Here is a 26,155-nt window from a genome sequence, read left to right as displayed (position 1 = left end):
GAATGCATTAGAGATTGTTTCTTGGAACACTATGTTGGGGAACCAACCAGGGAGCAGGCTTGTGTAATTGTGTAATGAGGAGGGATTAATTAATGACCTTTATAGTTGAGGATCTTCTGGGGAGCAGTGACCATAGTATGGCAGAATTCAAACTTCAGTTTGGGGGCAAGAAAGTTGAGTCCCACACTTGCGTTCTGGAATTAAAGGAAATTATTTGGTATGAGGACAGATTTGGCCCGAGAGGACTGTTGATTAGCAGTGGTAATGCCTGGCAACTAAAATATATCCCAGTGAGGAAGAAAGATGGTAATGATGGATAAAAAACTTCCATGGCAAAACAAGGAGGCCAAAGGCAATATAAAAACAAAAACTGAGGTACATCATATTGCTAAGGCCAGTGGAAGGCTGGAAGATTGGGAAACTTTCAAACATAAACAAAGGGATACTAAAAATGTAATAAAAAGAGCAAAGGTAAATTACGAAAGAAAACTAACGCAAAATATGAAAAAGGATAGCAAAAGCTTCTATAAGCATACAAATGTGACGAGAGTAGTTAAAGTGAATGTTGGTCCCTTGGCGGATGAGACTGGGGAATTAATAGTGAGCAACACGGAAATGATGGAGACGCTAAATCGATATTTTGCCTCACTTTTCACAGTGAAGGGCATTAAACAATTCTGAGCTAATAGAACAGTAAGAAGTCTTACAACACCAGGTTAAAGTCCAAAAGGTTTGTTTCAAGCACTAGCTTTCAGAGCACTGCTCCTGAAGGAGGTAGAACAATTAACATCAATAGGGAAGCGGTACTCGACAAACTATTGGGATTGAGGGCAGACCAGTCCCCTGGGCCTGATGGCCTACATTCTAGCGAAGATAGTGGATCCATTGGTTATAATATTCTAAAATTCCCTGGACATGGGAAAGGTTCCAGTGGATTGGAAAAATATCTATGTAATGCCTGTATTCAAAAAGGGAGGGAGACAGAATGTGGGAAATTACAAACCAGTTAGTTGAACATCTGTTTTTGGGAAATTGTTAGAATCAATTATCAAGGAAGTAATATCAGGGCATTTGGAAAGTTAAAACGCTCTCCATCCGAGTCAGCATGGTTTTATGAAGGGCAAAGATAAAGATGCATGGCATTAAGGGTAAAGTAGTAGCATGGATAGAGGATTGGTTAATTAATAGAAAGCAAAGAGTGGGGATTAATGGGTGTTTCTCTGGCTGGCAATCAGTAGCTAGTGGTGTCCCTCAGGGATCCGTGTTGGGCCCACAATTGTTCACAATTTACATAGATGATTTGGAGTTCGGGGACCAAGGGCAATGTGTCCAAGTTTGCAGGTGACACTGAGATGAGTGGTAAATTGAAAAGTGCAGAGGATACTGGAAGTCTGCAGAGGGATTTGGATAGGTTAAGTGAATGGGCTAGGATCTGGCAAATGGAATACAATGTTGACAAATCTGAGGTTATCCATTTTGGTAGGAATAACAGCAAACGGGATTATTATTTAAACGATTATTATTTAGATGCGGGCAGGTTGTTTCCACTGGCGGGTGAAAGCAGAACTAGGTGACATAGCCTCAAAATAAGGGGAAGTAGATTTAGGACTGAGTTTAGGAGGAACTTCTTCACCCAAAGGGTTGTGAAGCTATGGAATTCCTTGCCCAGTGAAGCAGTTGAGGCTCCTTCATTAAATGTTTTTAAGATAAAGATAGATAGTTTTTTGAAGAATAAAGGGATTAAGGGTTATGGTGTTCGGGCCGGAACGTGGAGCTGAGTCCACAAAAGATCAGCCATGATCTCATTGAATGGCGGAGCAGGCACGAGGGGCCAGATGGCCTACTCCTGTTCCTAGTTCTTATGTTCTTATGTTCAAATCATGTTTGACTAATTTGCTAGAGTTCTCCAAAGCATAGTGGATAATGGGGATTCTGTAGATGTGGAATATCTGGACTTCTGGAAGGTGTTTGATAAGGTGCTGCACCGGTTAATTCAGAAGGTTAGATCACATGGGATTGGGGAAATTTATTAACTTGGATAGAGGACAGGCTGACAGACAGAGGTGGGATAAATGGGTCTTTTCCTGGATGGCAAGATGTAACTAGTGGGGTGCCACAGGGTTCGGCCCCAACTATTTACAATCTCTATAAACGACTTAAATACAGGAGGGGTGGCATAGCACAGTGGTTAGCACTGCCACTTCGCAGTGCCAGGGACCCTGGTTTGATTCCCGGCTTGGGTCGGTGTCAGTGCAGTCTGCACATTCTCTGTGTCTGCGTGGGCTTCCTATGGGTGCTCTGATATCCTCCCACAAGTCCCGAAAGACATGCTTTGTTAGGTGAATTGGACATTCTGAATTCTCACTCGGTGTACCCAAACAGGCGTCATAGTGTGGCGACTAGGGGATTTTCACAGTATCTTCATTGCAGTGTTAATGTAATCCTATTTGGATTTGGATTTTGTTTATTGTCACGTGTACTGAGGAATAGTGAAATGTATTTTTCTGCAGCAGCTCAACAGATCATAAGTACATAAAAAAAAAGGAAATAAATAAAAATACATAATAGGGCAACACAAGGTGCACAATGTAACTACATAATACCGGCATCGGGTGAAGCATAAAGGTGTAGTGTTAATGAGGTTAGACCAGAAGAGGGTCGTTTAGGAGTCTGGTAGCAGCGGGGAACAAGCTGTTTTTGAGTCTGTTTGTGCGTTTTCTCAGACTTTTGTGTCTCCTGCCCGATGGAAGAAGTGGAAGAGTGAGTAAGCCGGGTGGGAGGGGTCTTTGATTATGCTGCCCGCTTTCACCAGGCAGCGGGAGGTGTAGATGGGGTCAATGGATGGGAGACAGGTTTGTGTGATGGACTGAGCTGTGTTCACGACTCTCTGAAGTTGCGGTCTTGGGCTGAGCAGTTGCCATACCAGGCTGTGATGCAGCCAGATTGGATGATTTCCATGGTGCATCTGTAAAAGTTGGTAAGAGTCAGTGTGGACATGACGGATTTCCTTAGTTCCCTGAGGAAGTATAGGCGCTGTTGTGCTTTCTTGCGTCGACATGGTGGACCAGGACAGATTATTGGAGATGTGCACCCCAAGGAATTTGAAACTGCTAACCATCCCCTGTTGATGCTGACAGGGGTGTGTACAGTACTTTGCTTCCTGAAGTCAATGACCAGCTCTTTAGTTTTGCTGGCATTGAAGGAGAGATTGTTACCGCTGCTGCACTCCACTAGGTTCTCTATCTCCCTCCTGTATTCTGACTCGTCATTATCCGATGTCCACCCCACTATGGTTGTACCATCAGCAAACTTATGGATGGAGTTGGAACCAAATTTTGCCATGCAGTCGTCTGTGCACGGAGTATAGTAGGAGTTAAGTACGCAGCCATGTGGACTCTGGTATTGAGGACTGTTGTGGAGGAGGTGTTGTTTATTCTTATTGATTGTGGTCTGTGGGTCAGAAAGTCGAGGATCCAGTTGCAGAGTGAGGAGCTAAGTCCTAGGTTTTGGAGCTTTGATATGAGCGTGGCTGGGATTCTGGTGTTGAAGGTGGAGCTGTAGTCAATAAAGAGCAGTCTGATGTAGGAGTCCTTGTTATCGGGATGCTCTAGGGTTGGGTGTAGGGACAGGGAGATGGCGTCTGCTATGGACCAGTTGCGGCGGTATGTAAATTGCAGTGGAGCAAGGTGTTCTGGGAGTATGGAGGTGATGCGCTTCATGACCAATCTCTCGAAGAACTTCATTACGACTGAAGTCAGGGCCACTGGACAGTAGTCATTGAGGCACGTTGCCTGGTTCTTCTTCGGCACTGGTATGATGATGGTCTCCTTGAAGCACTACTTGAGACACTAATAAAGATTATTACAAAGAAAAAGCCTGTGCCGACCATGCTGCCCGCCTAAACTAAAATCTTCGACACTTCCTGGGTCCATATCCCTCTATTCCCATCCTATTCATGTATTTGTCAAGATGCCCCTTGAATGTCACTATCGTCCCTGCTTCCACCACATCCTCCGGCAGCGTGTTCCAGGCACCCACTACCCTCTGTGTATAAAATAAAACTTACCTCATACATCTCCTCTAAGTCTTTCCCCTCGCACCTTAAACCTATGCCCCCTTGTAATTGACCCCTCTACCCTGGGAAAAAGCCTTTGACTATGCACTCTGTCTATGTTCCTCATAATTTTGTAGACCTGTATCAGGTCGTCCCTCAACCTCCGTCGTTCCAGCGAGAACAAACCGAGTTTATGCAACTGCTCCTCATAGCTAATGCCCTCCATACTAGGCAACATCCTGGTAAATCTCTTCTGCACCCTCTCTAAAGCCTCCACATCCTTCTGGTAGTGTGGCGACCAGAAATGAACACTATATTCCAAGTGTGGCCTAACTAAGGTTCAATACAGCTGCAACATGACTTGCCAATTCTTATACTCAATGCCCCGGCCAATGAAGGCAAGCATGCCGTATGCCTTCTTGACTACCTTCTCCGCCTGTGTTGCCCCTTTCAGTAACCTGTGGACCTGTACACCTAGATCTCTCTGACTGTCCATACTCTTGAGGGTTCTACCATTCACTGTATATTCCCTACCTGCATTAGACCTTCCAAAATGCATTACCTCACATTTGTCCGGATTAAACTCCATCTACCATCTCTCCGCCCAAGTCTCCAAATGATCTAAATCCAGCTGTACCCTCTGACAGTCCTCATCGCTGTCCTCCATTCCAACAACCTTTGTATCGCCTGCAAACTTCCAATCAGACCAGTTACATTTTCCTCCAAATCATTTATATATACTACGAACAGCAAAGGTCCCAGCACTGATCCCTGCGGAACACCACTAGTCGCAGCCCTCCAATCAGAAAAGCACCCTTCCATTGCTACTCTCTGCCTTCTATAACCTAGCCAGTTCTGTATCCATCAATTATTATTGTTGGATAGAAAGTTCTATCGCCAAATTTGCAGATGACGCAAAAATTGATAAGACAGTAAGATGCATTGAGGGAATAAGAACCTCACAAATGGATGTGGATATGTAAGGAGTGTTGGCCAAAATGTGGCTGTGGAGTTTAACGTGAATAAGTGTGAGGTTGTGCATTTTGGTTTGGAAAAATGGGAAGGCAAATGGGGAGAGACTTTGGGGTACACCGTTGCAGAGGGATCTGGGGATCCTCGTTAATGAGTTGGAAAAAACTAGCATGTAGGTCCAGCAGATAATAAAGAAAACAAATGCAATGTTGGCATTTGTAGCTGAAGGAATTGAGAAAAAAGGTAAGGAAGTGTTGTTGCAACTTGGCAAATCATTGGTCACATTACAACTGGAGTATTGTGTACAGTTTTGGTCCCCTTATTTGAGGAGAGATGTAGTGGCATTGGAAGCAGTTCAGAGGAGGTTCACTAGATTGACTGCAGAGGTGAGGGGTTTGTCGTACGAGAGGAGATTGAACAGTTTAGGCCTATAATAGAAGAGTGAGGGGCGATCTAATTGAGGTACACAAGATGTTAAAAGGTATGGATAGAGTGGATGTGATGTGGAGCGCATGCTTCCTCTTGTGGGGCATTCTAGAATGAGAGGTTAAGATTTCTCCATAACTCGTCAAACCATTATCAATTAAAAATCTGTCTAACTCCTCAAATTTACTCACTGTCCGAGCATCCACCGCACTTGAATTCTACAGATTCGCAAACCTTTGGGAGAAGTAGTTTCTCTTGCTACCTCTTATCCTCTACTTCATATCTACTTTATCCATACTCTTTGTCATCTTGCCTACCTCAATTTGATCTCCCCCTCATTCTTCTATTGGCCTAAACTGTTCAATCTCTCAAGCATATCAACCAGCACCCGCTTTCTCATGTATAATAAACTGTTGTTCCTTTTGAAATTTGGCATTCTTGCATTGGTCCTGATGAGTGCAAGACAAAAAGCTTTGACAGCATGTCTCTTTTCAGCAATGATCAAGTTAAAAATAACAAAAGTAGAATTTGGGTTCTGCACGTCACCCAAAATGAGTGCTGGGCAAGCTCATTTTACAAAGGTTTAGTTGCATAAAATTTAGGAGATATAAAAACATGATAGTAAATGGGTGACGGAAATAGATGGTGATAATATGAAGTTACCAAATATTCCAAGTTGTATTTTGGTACTTTGTGGCAGTCACCACACAGATACGGCTAGTGAAAACTCCTTAATATCAATGAATTGACAGTCCTTTAAAAGTAACACTTGTGTGTCAACCAGAGCTTCGATACAAATTCTACAACTTTAACTGGAGTTGGCCTTGAAGTTTCTGTTTAGCTGGCTGCTTCCTGCTGCTTTGACTTGAACGTGCTTCTCCCTTAGTGCACTGTCACCCATTGCCCCTACAGTCACTTTAATAAGCACTCCTTCTGTGAGATATATATATATATATATATATATAAATTTATAGATCTAGGGAAACCCGAGGCCTTTTTTGTGACAATAGCAATTGTCACAAAATACTTTATCCATACTCTGCAGCAACGAAAACCATTGGGTTTTATCTGGATAGGCTATTGTTGATACGAGGACAACATTTCTGCTTCTAATTAAAAAAAAAAAAACTTTTAACAATTGCACCCTTACCCTGTTGCACACCAGAGAGTGATCTGTATTGCAGTGCTGTGGTAGCTGCTGTTGTTGTGTTGTTCCTCGTGCCTTAATAAAGCTTGTAGTCTCAAAGGTGGAGAAGATGCTTTATTGTGAATTTGTTCTCTCTTCGGAGCTTAACTTACGGCCTCCTCAAATGCTGTCTGTCTGTGTCCTGCTCCCAGTTCTGCCTTCCGTGAAGTGTGTCCTCACTTCCTGTCCCTGTGTATTTATAGCTCTCCCGTGCTCCCTCTAGTGCTTGCTTGGTTGTATTGCATCTACTCAGATCTACAATCACCACAGTTGTATCTGCCTGAATGCCATTGTAATGTAAAGGTGCTCGGCAGAATTTGGGCCTCACGGTAGCATGGTGGTTAGCATCAATGCTTCACAGCTCCAGGGTCCCAGGTTCGATTCCCGGCTGGGTCACTGTCTGTGTGGAGTCTGCACGTCCTCCCCGTGTGTGCGTGGGTTTCCTCCGGGTGCTCCGGTTTCCTCCCACAGTCCAAAGATGTGCGGGTTAGGTGGATTGGCCATGCTAAATTGCCCGTAGTGTAAGGTTAATGGGGGGATTGTTGGGTTACGGGTATACGGGCTACGTGGGTTTAAGTAGGGTGATCATTGCTCGGCACAACATCGAGGGCCGAAGGGCCTGTTCTGTGCTGTACTGTTCTATATTCTATATTCTAGAACATGGATTAACTGGGAATGGAGAATAGCACCGGCCACCATATGATGTGTACAGTCACATGGCAATAGACTCGGAGAACAAAGGAACCTGCATAGAGACAACAGCACCATAAGTGGCAGTAACTGAGATCTGTATGTAGTTAAAGGCTGCAAATAATGCGTTTGTGCTTAAACATACAAATCTTGAGATTTTATCATTGAGACATCAAACAAACCCATAACATAACACTGTAATTAACAGTGGGTTGAAAGGTGGCATTTAAATGAACCCAGAACAGAATTCCAAGGTATGAAAAACTAAAAGCAGCTGAAGCAAGACCAGAGAGATATGCGCTTAAGAAAAATTGAAAAAACATTGAAGAAGCTTTGATACATATTTCAAAATTGAGGATCTACCAGGGTGAGTGGAGGTGCATTGCAAGACCTTGAGTGATGAGACCTGTTCAGATCACTTTGGGTGAGCAAAACTACAAAAACAAAGCCTCAAGTGATATGGAGTTACAGAATCTGGTCAAGTACAGGTATGCAAAATTACAAACAAAGAGGCTGTACTTGTATTGTAGAATAGGTGGCAGTTCTAATGGCTCAGCAGATTGCCGAAACTGAGGTGGCAGTCCGAATGGCTCAGCAGATTGCAGAAACTGGAAGGCAAGATTTTTTTTTAAGTTGGAAAGAAAAATGGCAGAGTAAAGAGGGAAACATGCAGAGTATAAATTTAAAACAAAAGCTGGAAAAAACCTACAGAGTTTGAGAAAGGGAACCCTTTTCAATTGGGTAAAGTAGATTTCCAGTAAAGAAAACAAATCGCTGCTGTTCTTAAGGTTTTGAAAAAATAGCACCTAGTTTTAAAAAAGAAGGAAAATGCCTACATAGTTTAAAGGAAGAAACTGCTGCAATTTAAACTTTTTTTTTAAATGGCCCGCAGTTGAGGGGATTCAGTTGAGCCTGAAAAAAGTACTGGAAAGTCAGAAATAAAGAAACAAACAGCTGCAGACTGCCTGAGTGGAAGAACTGGTTACTGCACAGATAACCTGAAAGGGACAATCTAAAGCAGTAGCTAGAAGAAAAAAAAACAGCCATGGACAGCAAATTAGAAGAGAGAGACCCATTTTGGATAAGGAAATCGCTGAACCAGCCACCAGTGGGAGTCTTGTAAAAGACAATTTTTAGGTTACAGTAGAATTATAAGATTCAATTAGGAATCAGAAGTCCAAGTTTTTAATAAATGTTTCGTTCATTTGCAGGTGAAGTACTCCACAAAGAACGTTTAGATCAATATTTGATCATGTTTGTGGCATTAAAATGCTTTAACAGATATTTTAAACTCTTAAGTTGTGGAGAGCACAGATCTCAGAAGACTGTCTAGCAGCCCCCCCCCCCCCCCCCCCCCCAAATAAAGTGCCAAAGTCAACAAAAGACTAACATTCAACCCCAGAGTGAGGGAGACGATAATCAGGCAAACCACAAGATGGTTGCCGACTATGTTAGTGGAATGAAATGCATGAGCTGAAGATTTTACTGCAGCAGAAGGAAATGGCTGAACAGCACCTGAAAAGCTTAGAAGTAAAGCTCTTTGAAAATGCTGACAGTGCCCAAACTGTAACAGCAGATCACCTGAAAGAAGGAAACTAAAAGAAGCGAGATGTGCAAAAAGTAAATGAAGTTGTTCTACAGAAAAATGTTCTCATCAGAGATAAACTGTAAGATTTGAAGTGCAAAATTCAAGCTGAATATGTCTTTATAAATGCGCAATGAACAGTGTCCTTCCGTAAAGGTCTGAACAAACACATTTTAGAGACAACGCAAATACCAGAAGGAAATAACAACCCTCCATTTCACAGTTGGTAAATCGGAGCAGGATTTGGGAAAACCCAGCCAGATGTTACTAAGCACAGTAGCGGGCAGAAAAGGCAGTTGCAACTCTGAAACACTCCTAGAAGAATCGATATGTAGCTGTGGAAAAAAATGAATTAAAAAGGATGTTGAATTTTAACTTTAGAAAAAGGTACATTGGAGCTATCAGTAGCAACAAAATGATGCACTGAAGCCCAAAGTGAGTTGGTGGTCAATAAGAAAATAAACAGTTGAAAGACCAGTTGATTGGCCATCAAAATCAAATGCAAAAGGAACGTGTACCCATGCTGCAGAATGAAGAAACAAAGACTCTTAAACAACTGAATGGAAGAGCATCAGAAGTGACTTGTGAAAACTCTGAATTCATCATAGAATTTACAGTGCAGAAGGAGGCCATTCGGTCCATCGAGTGCACGGCCCTTGGAAAGAGCGCCCTTCCCAAGCCCACACCATCACCCTATACCCGTAACCCAGTAACCCCAACCAACCTTTTTGGACACTTAAGGCAATTTAGCATAGCCGATCCACCTAACCTGCACATCTTTGGACTGTGGGAGAAAACCAGAGCACCCGAAGGAAACCGATGCAGACACTGGGAGAACATGCAGACTCCGCACTGATAGTGACCCAAGCTGGGAATCGACCTTGGAGCTGTGAAGCAACTGTGCTAACCACTATGCTACCGTGCTGCCCAGCTGAATTACAGAAAAGCTAACGATGAAGCCACAAGCTTTGCAAAGAAAAGGAAAACCTGTTCAGACCGTTGCATGCTACAAGAACCCCTCCGGTCCAAAGTATTTTCCTCTGGAAAATTATGAAGGTAAATAAAATAAATTTTAACATCACTGAGCAAATTGAAGAACCAGTTGGCAGGGAAGTCTCAGCAATGTTCGTTTTCCAGGAGGAAGTCAAATGGTACAAGAAAGTGAAGAGCTGAAGAAGCAAATGAGGGTGTATTGTAAGGAAAAACCGTAGATGTTTCAATGTTGCAAGCGGTTAACGAAGCCATGAGTAGCACAACTACAGAACTGAAATAAGTTAAGACATTTGAGACAGACTGGCCAACAGTGAAGCCAAAATGAAGGATAAAGACAAAATTATGCTGCAGACAGAGAAAGAAAAGACAAATAAGATAGAAAAGTGTAAATCTGACATTTCAAGTTCGTTTGACTCTTCAGAGCTCTGAAGAAGACATAAATAACTTCCAGAACTGCTAGGGAAGAAAGGGCCCAGTGACAAAAATAAAGGAAATTAGTGTTACTAATTTGTATGCTGGAGAAATTAATTAAACTGAAAACCGATAACTCCCAGGCCCTGATAACTTGTATCCCAGGGTCCTAAAGGAGATGGCCTTGGAAAAAGTGAATGCATTGGTTGTCAACTTACGAAATTGTGGAGCAGATTGGAGGGTGGCAAATGTAACCTCACTATTTAAAAAGAAAAGAAAAAGGTGTGGGTTGGTGAGGAATAACAGCGAATTACAAACCAGTTAGCCTAACATCAGTAGTGGGGAAAATTCTGGAGACCGTTATAAAGGGTGTGATAACTAGACACTTTGGATTTATGAAAGATAAATCCTGTTTGACAAACCGACTGGAATTTTCTGAGGACATGACTAGCATAATAGATGAGGGCGAACCAGTGAATTTGGCTGTGCCGAGTGGGATACTGCAGGGATCGGTGTTTGGGGTACTGCAGGGATCGGTGCTTGGGTCTCAGTTATTCATAGTATATATTAATGATTTGGATGAGGGAACCAAATATAACATTTCTAAGTTTGCTGATGACACATAACCAGGTGGGAATATGAGTGGTGAGGAGGATATTCAGAACAATTTTGACAAGTTGAGTGAGTGGGCAAATACATAGCAGATGTTTAAGGCAGCACAGTAGCATGGTGGTTAGCATAAATGCTTCACAGCTCCAGGGTCCCAGGTTCGATTCCCGGCTGGGTCACTGTCTGTGCGGAGTCTGCACGTCCTCCCCGTGTGTGCGTGGGTTTCCTCCGGGTGCTCCGGTTTCCTCCCACAGTCCAAAGATGTGCGGGTTAGGTGGATTGGCCATGCTAAATTGCCCGTAGTGTCCTGTAAGGTTAGGGGGGGTTGTTGGGTTACGGGTATAGGGTGGATATGTGGGTTTGAGTAGGGTGATCATTGCTCGGCACAACATCGAGGGCCGAAGGGCCTGTTCTGTGCTGTACTGTTCTATGTTCTAGATGCAGTATAACTTGGGTTATGAACAACAAAATGGCGAAGTATTATTTAATGCTGATAGATTGAGAGATGTTGATGCAGAAATGGGGTTTGGATGCCCTCGGACACCAATCACTGATGGCAGGAAGTCAAATGTGCACTGTCCTTCATTGCAAGAGAATTTTAAGTACAGGAGCAAGGATGTCTTACTGCAGCTGGACCGAGCCTTAGGAAACCATACCTGGAGTATTGTGTGCAGTTTAGGTTTCCTTACCTAAGAAACTATATACTTGCCATTGAGGGCGTGCAGCAAAGGTTCACCAGACTTGATTCTTGGGATGACTGGAGTATCGTATGAGAGATTGGGTTGACTAGACCGGTATTCAGTTTAGAAAAATGCAAGGGAGTCTTCTTGAAACGTATAAAATTCTGACACAGCTGGGCAGACTGGATTCAGGGATGGTGTTGTCTGTGGCTGTGGCATTTAAAACCAGGGATCACATTCTCAGGATACGTGATAGGCCTTTTAGGACTGAGATGGGGAGACACTTCTTCACTCAGAAGATGGTGAACCTGCTGTGGAGGCCAAATCACTGAATATTTTTAAGAAGGAAATAGATTTTTAGATTCTGGAAGCAGCCACATTCACAGTGTTTTTATGCTGGAAACGTCCTCTAAATTAAACCTTTTGTCTCTGAACATGTGAAATGCTCTGTTGCTTTTTGGCCAATATGGACATAAGTTACTGAGAAGAATGCATTACTACTTCAGAAATGAATTTTTTCTTGCTGTACCTGTCTCAGCATCTTCCTTCTCCTGGTCTTTGGCACGGCCGTTAGCTATCCTTTCAAATGCAATGAATTCAGCTCTTTGCTAATTTGCACAATTTAATTGCTGATCTTTGTATATGGGCTGCAGCACAGAGCAACTTCTATCCTGGGAGAATTGAATAATTACTTAAATCAATTTCAAGCCACAGGTCGCAACCTGTGCGGGTGGGTTGCGGTCGGGAGGGTCGCGGAGCGATCGGTTGCGACGTTCCCAATCGTGCGAGAAGTGCCCAGTGGCCACGATCGGCTTTTATGAATGGCGGCTGTGACTGGCTTTTTTGAGAATGCTGGCCACGACCGGCCTTCAATTGCAAACAGCTTTCCCGCCATTTGCGGCGTCATGTGCCTGGCACATACACTGATGTCATGTGCCCTGTACATCCATGCTTTTGATGTGAAATCACGAAGGAGAGATTCCTGTATTTTTTAGCTGCAAGGCAACAAGACTGTGAAGAACTGAAGATGGATCATTTTGTTATAAGGAAGAGAGGACCAGAGACACAAATAGGCCATGCAACTGAATCTGCTGGAGAGAACTGCTCAGGAGACCCCATGGTAGGACAAAGTGGTGTTAGTGTGAGTTTCTCAGGAGAGTCTGCGGCAGGACAAAGCATTGTTGGCGTGAGCTGTATACAGAGCTCCAGGGCCTCTGGTGAACAGCGTACTCAGAAACTGATATTGGGAACAAACAGCATAAACATGATTTTTTGAGGTATGGCTTTGTTAATTATGTCGATGCAAAGCTCATTTGTGTTATATGCAGGGAGGTACTGGCAAATGAGAGTTGGATGCTAGTTACGTCTTATTGTGCAGACATATTTTCAATTCTAAATGAACTGAACCTCTGATTGAAAGGGAAGGTTGATGATTGCTTTCGGCAAGAGTCATTGCAAGTTTGACAAGTGCGAGTACAAAGCCAAAACTGCTACATGTTGAGATGAAATGAAATGAAAATCGCTTATTGTCACGAGTAGGCTTCAATGAAGTTACTGTGAAAAGCCCCTAGTTGCCACATTCCGGTGCCTGTCCCGGGGAGGTTCCTCGCAATGCAACGACACATTGAAGAAAACGGTGTTAGTAAAGGAACGGTCAATAGTGTTGCTAGGTGTTGCTTTTACTTAATTGCTCTGTTTAATAACCTTTGCTCTAGAGTCGCCAGGTATCTTTCTGATACCACCACGAGGTTCAAAGCCAAGTGTTGATCAATAACTCAATACACCAGTTAGTAAGTTTCAAATCAAAACACATTTATTATACACACAGTCAATCACTACTCCTGCATAAAACTCTACTTACTAGATTATCACTATAACTAGAGGCCTATACTTAGCTTTCAAATGGCCCACCAGGTCAGAGGAACAATGGCCGTTGTCCGATTCTGAATCTGCTGGCTTCAAGCTGGTATGGAATAGGGGCTAGGAGCGTCTATCTCGTAGCGTGCGTTGACTGGAGACTTACTTGGTTGGTGCAGCTGCTAGGCAGGTCTCTCCTCGCTGAGAGTCACGGTCAAGAGTTCTTCAAGAACTGCCAAGAGAGCCTGCCAAAAGAGTGAACTGAACTTGGGGACTCTACTTTATAGTCCCCAGGGGTTTCGCGCCCTTGTGGGCGGAACCTCGGACTTGGTCCCAATTAATTGGACCATGTCCCAATCGTTTCTGTTGATTTCCTCCAATACTGGAGTTGTTCCCTGATTGTTGGGCGGGCCCTATGTGTCCGTTGGCCTTCCTTTGTCCTGGCTCCCAATGGCGCCAGGGAGTCTGTCTTGGTCCCGATCGCTTCAATGTTTCTAATTGTTCCTGGGGATTGCTCATTAGTATGTAGATGGCTACTGGTTTTGGTTCTGTCTGGGTTCTGCAAGTCTTAATACACAGGAAACCTTGCACCTGCTTGTTTTCCTGTGGCTGGCCAATTTTCCCTGCATTCTTTGCAGGCCTCCATTTTGGAATCGGGAAGTGGCCACCCCAGGTGGCTACACTCCTTCCTTGTGATCCTCAACGCGAAGCGTGAAGGATCACATTACTGCGGTGTCTTCATTCCCTGACCCAGTGAGCACTCCTCCTTGGCCTCTACACTGACCATAACTATGCAATAAAAATTTTAACTAACAATTCTAAGGAGCGCTATGTCATAAAAGGACATGCATTACAAAACAAAAAACTGGAACCTCTAACTATCCTCAATAAACTACTCTCACTTAAATCATTCAAACATACTAACTTCCTAACTGTACAAATAGCAGCATTCAAATTGTCCTCTGGTTTGGCAGTCAAACAGAGTTTTACAATCCTATGGTCACAAATGAACACATTTCTTTATTTACAGATGAAGACGCACAAACAAAACGAAAGTTCTTTATTACATCTCAAGGGGTTCGGGGGCCTGGTGGAAACCGAAAATAGGGGATCTCATTCTGTATACCGGGATGCGAAAGCGGCAGGCTCTCCTTCGCCATTTCTTCATGCGAACAGTCTGCACGATGCTGCAGAGTATTGCCAGTGCTAGAAGTGCTTCGACAACATACGAAAAGGAATACCATGTGATAAACTTATCACACCATGTCGGGGTACTGTTAGTTGTTACTGGGCTCTGTGTACTATGGGGGAGTGAATAATTGACGGCCGGTGGGGTGGGGGTGAGGGGGGTTCGCGTTCGCGCGCAACCAAATACATAGTGTCCATAAAAGAAAGATGGAGGTCGTCTTCATCTCTTCTCTTGTCTCTTCTTGGAGCTTCTGGAATTCTGTGGATACAAGCATAATATCTGTTATTATCTTGCTTAAGATCTCGTGTGTTAATCTGTCTGTCCTTTAGTGCCAATTATCCTTTATAATTGGTCACCATCTGTGACTCCCTCATTATTTTTTTAAACCAAATTTCAGGACCAGACATACTTAAAAATACTGAAACAGTGCGAGCCGTCTCGCAGCCTGTGCGATTTACCATCCAAATGTTTGAGGATGTAAATAGCATGAGGGGAAGCAACTGAAGGGTTACCTTAAAACAAAACAAAACTTTTGAAACAAAAGAGCCAAAATGAGGTACGTATGGGCCGCGGCGGGTAAGAATTGGATGGAATCCCCGGGTAGGGCAGGCTGTGCTCTACCCGAGCTTAGCTGACCAGAGGGGGGTCCTCAGATAGGGCGGGGGTCACTGTCGTTTCTCCACTGCCTGAGTAACCGGCAAGAACAGGCAAGAATGTAGTCATCGTGGGGGTTGCAGTAGTGTCTCTACCGACGAATCGGAAGAGCAATTATGAAATGGGTGCTGGCAAGTTCTCATAGGTTTCTGCGGACAAATTTGGCGTGGGCCTGTGGAAGGCTGTTTAAATTCAAACAAAGAACATTTGACAAACACAAACAAACAAACATGCAACGAATATCGTGCAGGTTCCATCAGAAAGGACACCGTTTCTCTCTCAAGCGGTTCCTTTTTAACACCTCAGTTATCTGTTGCGAACAGGGTCGCAAAGGGATTTGCGTGGTGGGAGTCAGACTCAATGTCATCCTCTTCTCCCGGATGCCATACTCTTGTATGGATAAGGGTCGCCAATGCTGCGTGGTGCGAGTTGGGGTTCATCTCATCGTTCCGGTTGAGCCTGAACGAAATGTTGCGGTGCCAAAAACGTGTGTCGGGTTCGGAGCTAACGGAGTTCGGGTCGTCATCGTGGGGCGGAGGTGTTGGGTGTGGGTTGTTAAGGAATGTGTTCAGGATGGGATCACTCGAGTAATGTTCAGAGTCGCTGGGTGTGGGGCCGGTTGCAGGGGGATGGTAGGGAGGTGTGCTGCGGCTATTGTCTGAGTCACTGTCGTTGCTGCTTGTGGGCGTGCTGGGGCGGAGTCTAGAGTTAGGGGGCGGAGTCGAGGTCGAGTCCATCGATGGGCTGGTCGGGCTGGGGGAGGGTAGGAATGCGTTTCCTGTGGGCGGGGCGAGGTCGTCTGCTGCGGTGAACATGACGTGGTGTGCGTGGTTGGACTGCGAGCCATATGCCTTGAGCTGGTTGATACGATACCACGCAATCTTTCCGTTGGGGTACTTTATTTTATACACGGAGGGGCTTACTTTGTCCGAAATGGAGTACGGACCTGAATACTTAGGTGACAGGAATGTGCTGGGGTTGTAAAGGGATAGCATAACCTGCTGCCCTACTGCAAACTCAGTTGCATGCACTGTCTTGTCAAAACAAGCCTTGCTCTGTTTCTTTCTGGTGCCTAGTTTTACTACAGCTGTTAGCTGAACCGTTTTAACATTATCTACAAGCTGTCTTACTGCGTTCTCGTGGGTGAGGGCCGTCACTTCGGGGCTGGTCAAGTCTAGTCCCAATAAACATTCTGTGCCTTTCATGGGGCGTCCGGTCATGAGAGTGTGGGGGGTGTATCCTGTGGATGTGGAAAACGTGTTTCTTAAAAACATGAGAGCAAATGGGAGGACTGAGTACCAAGTGCTGTTGTTCTGTTGAACCATCTTTCTGAGGGTGGCTTTTAGGGTCCGATTCATTCTTTCCACAATACCACTTGACGGGGTGGTATGCGATATGAAATTTTTGGGTGATGCCAAATATAGTTAGGACGTTTTTCATTACGTGTCCCGTAAAATGGGAGCCACGGTCGGATTCAATGCTGCGGGGGAGTCCCCATCTCGTAAAGATGTGGTGGGTCAGAATTTTGGCTGTGGTCTTCGCCGTATTAGTTCTTGATGGGAAAGCCTCTACCCATTTTGTAAATGTGTCGATGACCACCAACACATATTTGTAACCATTTCTGCAAGGGGGTAAGGGTCCTATAAAGTCAATCTGGAGGTTAGTCGAGGGGCCATTAACGGGGCGGGTGTGGCTAAGTTGAACCTTTTTCGCATATCTGTCCGGATTGTTCTGGGCACAGATCAAGCAATTCTCAACGTAGTGGGTGATATCTGCTTTTAAATTTGGCCACCAACAGAGCTGCCTGAGGTGGGCTACAGTGGGCTCAATGCCCTGGTGTCCATGACTGTGATGGAACAAACAAATGAGTTGATTCCTGTCCTGCTCAGGAACTACATAGAGACTATCTTTCAGGATCACACCGTCATATGTGGTCAGAGAATTCTTAAAGTTGTCGTACAGTGCTGGGAAGTTTCCCTTTAAAATCTCCCTGAGATTTTCATCTTGTTTCTGGGCCTGCTCTAAATCTTGGATATTGGTCTGTGAGACCTGAACTGCGTTCACCGGGGCGCTTTCGGGGGGGTTCCAAAAATAATCGTGCCTGGAACCTGCTTTAGCTAGTGCGTCAGCTTTCACATTTCCAGGTGGGGAAGAACGGCGGTGACTACGAACTTTTATGATTCTATATGTCCTGTCCTTGGCCTGTTTTAAGATATGGCGGAGTAATGGGGCTGATGGTAGGGGTTTTCCGTCTGCGGAAACAAATCCTCTTCCCACAGGGGTAGGAATTCTGTTAAGCTGTTGCAGGCATAGAGGCTGTCCGAGTATATGTCTGCTGGGCTGGGGAACAAATCGGTGTGATCTACAATATAAGCAATAGCTGCCAGTTCTGCTGCTTGCGAGCCTAAGTGTCCTGGAAGCTTTAATGAAATTTCCTCTAGGGCGGGTCCCTGCGCATCCTCTACATAAAATCCGCATCCTGTTATGCGGTTCCCATCTAATACAGTGGAAGAGCCATCCACATATATTCTCAGGGGTGTGCACGTGTCTGTGGCCTGGGGTCTCTGGGGTGAACTTCCTATCTTCTTGGGAGGTGTTTTAGAGATGAAGGGCCCTGTGTTGTGGTGTGGTGAGATAATCTCACATTCATGGGGGGTGCTTGGGTACTGTAAATTGTCTGCAAGGAAAGTGTGGGTTTTTGTCCTTTTTACGGTGATGTCCCGTCCCTGTAAAAGAAGGGTCCAACAGGCTGCTTGTATTTGGCTGACTGTGCCATCCTTAAGTCGTCCGTCTAATAAAAGTTGTGTTGGGGTGTGTTCTGTGAGGATTGTGATGGGGTTGACTCCTGTAATGTACGAAAAATACTGAACCGCCCAAAAGACTGTGAGCAGGTGCCTTTCACAGGCAGAAAATCCTTGGTCCACAGGATCTAAAACTCTTGAGGCGTATGCCACGGGTCTTAACTGTTTGTGCCGTTCCTGGAGGAACACGGCCGAAAGGGTGCGGTCTGTGCTTGCTACCTCTATAGCATAGGGGGAAAGCGGGTCTGGAACCTGTAGTGCGGGGGCTGCGATGAGTGCGCGTTTTAAAGCATCCACGGCATCCATATGCTGCGGAAGCCATTCCCAAGGAGCTTTTTTCTTTAGGACGTCGGAGAGGGGCGCTGCTTTGGTGGCGAAACCGTCAATTGGTTTCGGCAGTAGCCAACCAGTCCTAAGAACGACCGGAGGGCTGAGACATTCTGGGGAAGGGGCAATTTGACAATCGAGTCAATCCTTTTATGCTCGATCGCGCGTTTACCGTGCGTGATAATTGTTCCCAAATATACCACTTTGTCTTCCAAAATTTGTGCCTTTTTGGGGTTAACCTTACATCCAATTTCTTTCAGGAGTCCTAGGAGTTCTGCTAGAAGCGAGATGTGCTCTGCCTTTGTGTCTGTCTGTAGTAACAGGTCGTCTACATACTGGACCAGACATTCGGGGCGGGAAAATCTAGCTAATCCATTTGCCAGCTGTCTCTGGAAAATGGAGGGGGAGTTGTGGAATCCTTGTGGGAGACATATCCACGTATATTGCTGACCTTTCAAAGTGAAGGCAAATTTATACTGGCACGCTTTAGCCAATGGAATGGACCAGAATCCGTTGCTAATGTCAAAAACCGTAAAGTATCGTGAATGGAGTCCCTGCTTGAGCATGGTCTCGGGACTTGTGGCTACAGTGGGGGCTGCTGCTGGGGTTACTTTGTTGAGTTCCCGGTAATCAATGGTCAGTCGCCATGATCCATCGGATTTTCTTACTGGCCAAATCGGGGCATTATTAGTGGAGGCTACTGATCTTAGTACACCTTGTTCTAATAAGCTATCAATCACTTTTGAGATTTCTCCCTCTGCCTCTTGGGGAAATCCGTATTGCTTCTGGGGTCTAGGGTCAGGTCCTGTAATCTGAACCGAGCCAGCCATCCTGCCACAGTCGTGTTTATGATGTGTAAATGCTGCTCTGTTTTCCTGCAGAACTGCCCTAACCTGCTTTTCTCTGCTAATTGTGCTCGGGTCAAACCAGTATTCGCCTACTGCGCTGATCTTATTAGCATAATCTCCTGTGAGCATGGCAGGGGCTCTTGCTGTCTTTGCCATTCTCCAGACACATTTGTTTACTGGATCGAATGAAAGGTTGTGGGAGCTCATGAAATCAATTCCCAAAATGTGTTCTGCTGTGTGGGGTAGATCAACTAAAATTATGGGGTGTTTGGTTGTAATATTGCCAATCTGAATGGACACGGGCTGTAATGTGTCCCTGCTGTGAGTGGCCTTTGCCGCTGAGGGTGATGGTGTCTGTAGTGGGCCACGTGTCTTTTTGGAACATGGTGGAGGAATTAAGTGTGGTGCGGGACCCTCCTGTGTCCCAAAGAAATTTAACGGGCTGACCATGTACTTTTGCTGCAACGACCGGTCGGCCGGACCTATCCCAAAGGGTGTCGCAGACCCAAGTTGGGGAGCCTGAACACCGTCAGTCTGTGCCGTTCATGTCTGCCTGGTCTGACCAGGCACTTGCACTATGAATAGGCTTTGTCCTATTCCTATTTAGAGTGTCTGTCTGTTGGGCTCTCTGTGCTTTCTGTGGGGCATTGCACTCTCGTGCAAAGTGCCCTAATTGACCACAGTTATAATATTCCTGAGATTTCTTGGGTGGGCTGTTTCTACCTTCCTTTACCCATGTGGGGTTTTGGTGCGTTTTAACTGCCGTGTATATCTGCCTCTGCCTGATCTTCATCGGGTTGCCGAAATGCGGTTTTATTGTGTACAGATTGCTCCCAAGCGCGGGACAACCTTTTTAAAACCCATTTTTCGTTGTGGGCCTCATCTGAAGGGTCATAATTCGCACAAGCTCTCTGTCCTGCCTCTGTGGCGTGAGAGATCAGGATTCGAGTCCATTTGGCCATGTTATCTGAGGACAAATGGGCGTGGTCTAATTCTCCGAAAGCTGCTGTAAAATTGATCCACAAGCGTCCAGCAAACGCTGTGGGGTGTTCTGTTTTCTTCTTCTGCCTGCATCTGTTCAGGCCTTCTACGGGGTCACCTCTATTGTAACCGATCGCATCTAGGATCGCTGTGCGCATCTTTGCTAGGGTGCCTCTTCCTACATTCTGTGGGTCGGGAAGGGCTGCTACAACGGAAGGGGTCTAGGCTCAAAACTATGAGCTTCACTTGCTCTCGCTCATCCAGGCCGTACATGGTTGCCTGCTGCTTAACTTTAGCAAAGAATTGGTGGGGGTCTGAAATGTGGAGGAACGGTGTGATCTTCTCGCACGTGTCCCGTAATTGGGTCACGGTTAAGGGGGTTGTATAAAGGAACTCTGTGTCTCCTTCTGCTGCGGCTCTGCGGTGGGTAGTTACTGGATTCATGGGGGTGTGATGTATCTGCTCTGTGGGGGGTTGGGGTGCTCTTCTTTTCTGGGGCTTCTCTTGTGCACATGTTCCATGTACATACCTATGTGCTGTTTCATTTAACTCTTGCCAATCGGGGCCGTTTTCCACATTTAATTGGGATCCAAATGTGCTTTGAAAGCCATTCTGGACTGAAAGCAGAGATTACAATTCTGCAATCTGCTTCCGGCACTTTGCATGATCTACCGAGCTCTGCCTCTGTTCCGTGGTGGAAGCATGGAGCGCTCGTAGGGATGCCTTTAAATCACTACACTGCTTCTGCAATACCTCTACCTGCTGTTCCATTTCTTGTCGTACCAGGACTGCACGTTGTGTGTCCTGGTAGGCCATGTCGTATTGGGTTTGGAAGCTGCTTAAGTGTGCCAGACAAGACTGGTGTGCCCTCTGGGCATCATCCACCTCTCTGTCCTTTGCTGCTAACCTCCCTTTTAACTCTCTGTTCTCCTTCTTTATTTCGCTTACATCTACTTTACTCATCCTATCTCTCTATCTCTCTACGGAGCGTCCTAACGACCTCCTCTGTGCCTCGCAATTGTGCCAGACAGGACACGATTGCCATCGGCTTGTGAGCTTTCCCTAAGCTCTTCTTATGGATCTCGGTCAGGTTCTCCCACCAAGTATGTCCTATACACCCGGGACCTGTTTCCTCATTTGCGCAAAATTCGCTCCAAAGGGGCCATCCCTTCCCTTTGAGGTACTTTCTAATCTCCTCTTCCCAAACGGGACACTGCCCTACTCTGCTGGTCGCTGCGACCACAAATTCCTGAGGGTTCATAAGGCGTTCCATTGCCTTCATTGCCATTTTTCCTATCTGAGTTCTCTTTAAATTTGGAACAAGGGGTAATAAAGCGGTGCTGCAAACACGGGTACGGCTTTCGCTAATTTCCGGAATACAAACTCCCGACAGTTTTTCGCAACAAAATCTATCAGGTTTACCGTATAGCATTAACACACTTCCGAATTCTGGAGGATTGAACAGAACTGCTTGAACACTTGTGGTTATTTCTGTTCCCAATTGGAGTCGCCAATAAATGTTGCTAGGTGTTGCTTTTACTTAATTGCTCTGTTTAATAACCTTTGCTCTAGAATCGCCAGGTATCTTTCTGATACCACCACGAGGTTCAAAGCCAAGTGCTGATCAATAACACAATACACCAGTTAGTAAGTTTCAAATCAAAACTCATTTGTTATACACACAGTCAATCACTACTCATGCATCAAACTGTACTTACTAGATTATCACTATAACTAAAGGCCTATACTTGGCTTTCAAATGGCTCACCAGGTCAGAGGAACATTGGCCTTTGTCCGGTTCTGAATCTGCTGGCTTCAAGCTGGTATGGTATAGTGGCTAGGAGTGTCTATCTCGTAGTGTGCGTTGACTGGAGACTTACTTGGTTGATGCAGCTGCTAGGCAGGTCTCTCCTCGCTGAGAGTCACGGTCAAGAGTTCTTCGAGAACTGCCAAGAGAGCCTGCCAAAAGAGCGAACTGAACTTGGGGACTCTACTTTATAGTCCCCAGGGGTTTCGCGCCCTTGTGGGCGGACCCCGGACTTGGTCCCAATTAATTGGACCATGTCCCAATCGTTTCTATCGATTTCCTCCAATCCTGGAGTTGTTCCCTGATCGTTGGGCGGGCCCTATGTGTCCATTGGCCTACCTTTGTCTTGGCTCCCGCTGGCGCTGGGGAGTCTGTCTTGGTCCCGATCGCTTCAATGTTTCTAATTGTTCCTGGGGATTGCTCATTAGTATGTAGATGGCTACTGGTTTTGGTTCTGTCTGGGTTCTGCAAGTCTTAATACACAGGAAACCTTACACCTGCTTGTTTTCCTGTGGCTGGCCAATTTTCCCTGCATTCTTTGCGGGCCTCCATTTTGGAATCGGGAAGTGGCCACCCCAGGTGGCTACAATAGACTGGCAAGCCTTATCTGGCTGCGCTGATCAATCGTTTATGCCACTACAGAGGAGAAGTTTCAGATTTTGAAAGAGAAGAATTGAGACCCCAGAGTCATTTATTAACTTGCAGCTGACTTCAAATAAAGTGACTGAACTTCTGCACCTCACCTATTACAGCACATTAAAAGCACGCCACAAGTCAGCATTCTGGAGTAGTGTGTCTGAGTATCCAATGCTGAGAAAAACGAGCATTTTGTTGCTATTGCTCTCCACAGCGACCTACATGTGTGAGGTTGGATTTTCCATCTTCGCAAAGGTGAAGACAGCGCAAAGGAACCAGCTGAACTCTGCAACTGATATGCGCATTTCCCTCTCCTCCTGTGAACCTCATTAGAGTGATATCGTGAGGACCAAGCAGGTCCGTGAAAATGATGAGTCGCGAAGGTCGGCCGGCGTGGGTCCCAAAGGTCAATCGGTTAGTAAAAGTGCGTCGGGGGCGCGGGGGGGGGGGGGGGGGGGGGGGGGAAACACCGTGAAAAACACTGATTTAAATGAAGACTGCAAAATCCTACAAGCCTCGTACTGTGTGTTTGATGGAAGATGCGTTTACGAACCGTTCAATTTTATTACAGTTGGTCCTGGTCAGAATGTCAAACCCAATAAGTCTACAGAGAATATACTAAGGCTTTGCATTGTTCTCATGACATAAGAAAATTAAAGGATGTGAAGGGATAGTAGAATACCTCATCAAGGCCTCTGAAGTGTTAAGGGGTATGAATAATAAGCTATTAGAATATTATTTCAAGATCAATTAAGATTGGTAGACACATTTAAATTAATGAAAAGCAAACTGGAAACATTTTGGGGGAACAAAATGCTCCTGCAGTGATTAATAAGGAGTAATTACCAATTAAAAGCCAAAGACATCAGTGGTGTTGAAAGTGAGTCAAAATCTGAGAAATAGGACTTGGTATATTTAGTGTGATGAACTTTATGCTGCCACTTTTAAGTTGTCTTGCATTTTCATTGAACCGTAGAATGGTTCTAGCACAGATGAAGGCCAGTCTGTCCTGCCCATGCTGCTATTCTGTAGGAGCAACTCTGCTAGTCCCACTCCTCCGTCCTTTTCCTGTAACCCCAACATTTTCTTTCTGTTCAAGTGTTTATCGAATTACTTTTTAAAAGTTACAGTTCAACCTGCTTCCACCAACGGCAGTATGTTCTAGATATTAACTGCATAAAAAGTTATTCCTCTGGTTGCTGTTGTGTGTCAATCATGTTAATTCACTAACCTCTGATTCTCGAACCTTCCACCGTGGGAACGATTTCTCCCCATCTGACCATGATTTAGAAAACCTAGAATCTCCTGGCAGATGGAGATTTACAAAGAACGAGAGCTGAGAGTCAGTGCAGAGATTTAAAAAGCATGGGAGCTGAGAGTCAGAGCGATACCTGCAAGGGACACCTTTGGGCAACAGGCTGAGTTTGAAAAATAATTCAGGAATGACGACATAAAAAAATGTACATTCATTGGCTGGTAAGTAACTGCTAATTTGCATTACTTATTCAAAATTGCTTTCACATTAAAGGTATAAAAATAAATATTTTAGATTAGAAAGACTAAAAACTAGCTGGATATTTAAATTAAAAAAAAAACGAATAAAATAAAATAGATGCAGGCCAGGTGATGTATTGTACCTGCATGATGTGGGAGCAGGTGGATCACATTGTCGTTCCTCAGGAACACATCTGTAGCACGTGTTGGTTGCTTGAGGAACTTTGGGTCAGATTTGATGAGCTGGAGTCGGAGCTTCGGATGCTGTGACACATCAGGGAAGGGGAGAGTTACTTGGTTGCTGTGTTTCAGGATGCAGTCACACACCTTAGATTAACTAACTACCTTGATACAGCAAGTGGTCAGGGACAGGAGGGTGTGATTGAGTGAGGTAGGTAAAGGGATCCAGGAGATATGGTTGCAGGATCCTCAGCCCCTGTTCTTGTCCAACAGATTGAGATTCTTGCTCCCTGTGTGAATGAGTGCGCGGACTGTGGGGAGGATGAGCAAACTGACCACAGCACTGTTTGGGGGGGGGGGGGGGGGGGGGGGGAAGCATTGTCGTAATTGGGGATGGTATAGTTAGGAGCATAAACACTATTCCCTGTGACCAGGATCGAGAGTCCCAACCTGCCTGGTGCTTGGGTTTGGGATATCTCATCTGGGCTGCAGAGGAATTTGAAGTGGGAGGATAAAGATCCAGTTGTCGTTGTGCACAAAGGTACCAATGACCTATGTAGAACATGGATAGAGGTTCTGCTGAAGGAATTTGAGCAGCTAGTGGCTAAATTTAAAAAACAGAACCAAAAAGGTGGTGATCTCTGGATTACTACCTGAGCCACAAGTGAATTGGCACAAGATCAATAAAATTAAAGTGGTAAATGCATGGCTCAAAGGTTGATGTGGGATAAATGGTTTGAATTCATGGGACATTGGCACCAGTACTGGGGAAGAAGGAAGCTGTTCCGATGGGATGGTTTTCACCTGAATCATGACCAGAGTCCTGGTGAATTGTATAACTAGGGCTGTAAATAGGGCTTTAAACTAAATGGTGTCTGAATGCTGAACAAAATTAATGAGCAGCACAAATGGAGACAAGCGAGTATGATCTGGTGGCGATTACGGAGACCTGGTCTGGGAATTGAATATTCATGGGTATTCAGTATTTCGGAAGGATTGACAGAAATAAAAAGGAAGTGGTGTAGCTTTGCTGGTCAAGGAAGGGATCAGTGCTATAGTGAGAAATTATATAGGCATTGGAGATCAAGACGTGGAATCAGTTTGGGTAGTGTCATGGGAGTGTCCGTTTAAGAAATGTTTTGTCTTATCACATGGCTTCAGTGATGCCATTGTGTGGGTGGAGCTGGGCTGTGGCCCTGGGAGTTGGTTTTACTTTAGCTTTGAGTTTGAACTAGTTTTGTTCTGCATAGGTTGAAAGAAGGTTTTTTTTCTCTGTCTGTATTTTAAAAGCTGTTTCCAGACTGCTTGATAACTTGAAAAGAAATAACTTTTCTGGAAGAAATTCAAACCTGCTGTTTTGGAAAGGAAACAGGAGCATCCATACCAGGTCTTGAGTGCTATGTGCTCGGCCACACCGTTGTAAAGGGTTTTCTGGTTTATGGGATCTTGCTATTAAATTGGAACAGCTAAAGGAGGGATTTATTAAGGGTTATACATAGAGTACTATAGCTGTGTGGGGTATTTATGTTGGTAGTTGATAAAAATGCTGACTGTGTGTTTATAAAAATGTTAATTAAACTTGTAGAATAAATGTTGTTTTTGATTAAAAGCGCTTAAGGCCCAATACAGTAAAAATAAGAAATAGGAATGGAAAGACATCCCTGGGGGAATAATCTATAGATCCCCACACAGTAGTTGTACAGTATAATCCAAGAAATATTTGAGGCTTGTATGAATGTTATGACAATAATCATGGGTGATTTTAATGTTCATAT

General features: G+C 44.8%; 1 protein-coding gene across 6 annotated transcripts in view; it reads left to right on the top strand.

Annotated features, from left to right (window-relative positions):
- LOC119961928 (serine/threonine-protein kinase tousled-like 1) overlaps positions 1-26,155 on the top strand; it is a 252,762-nt gene that overhangs the window by 82,062 nt on the left and 144,545 nt on the right. The window lies entirely within an intron of this gene.

The sequence above is a fragment of the Scyliorhinus canicula genome, chromosome 2 (genome assembly GCF_902713615.1).
Source record: "Scyliorhinus canicula chromosome 2, sScyCan1.1, whole genome shotgun sequence".
In the NCBI taxonomy this organism is placed as follows: domain Eukaryota; kingdom Metazoa; phylum Chordata; class Chondrichthyes; order Carcharhiniformes; family Scyliorhinidae; genus Scyliorhinus; species Scyliorhinus canicula.
The sequence above is the reverse complement of the archived record's forward strand: the minus strand, read 5'-3'. Positions and strand labels throughout refer to the sequence as shown.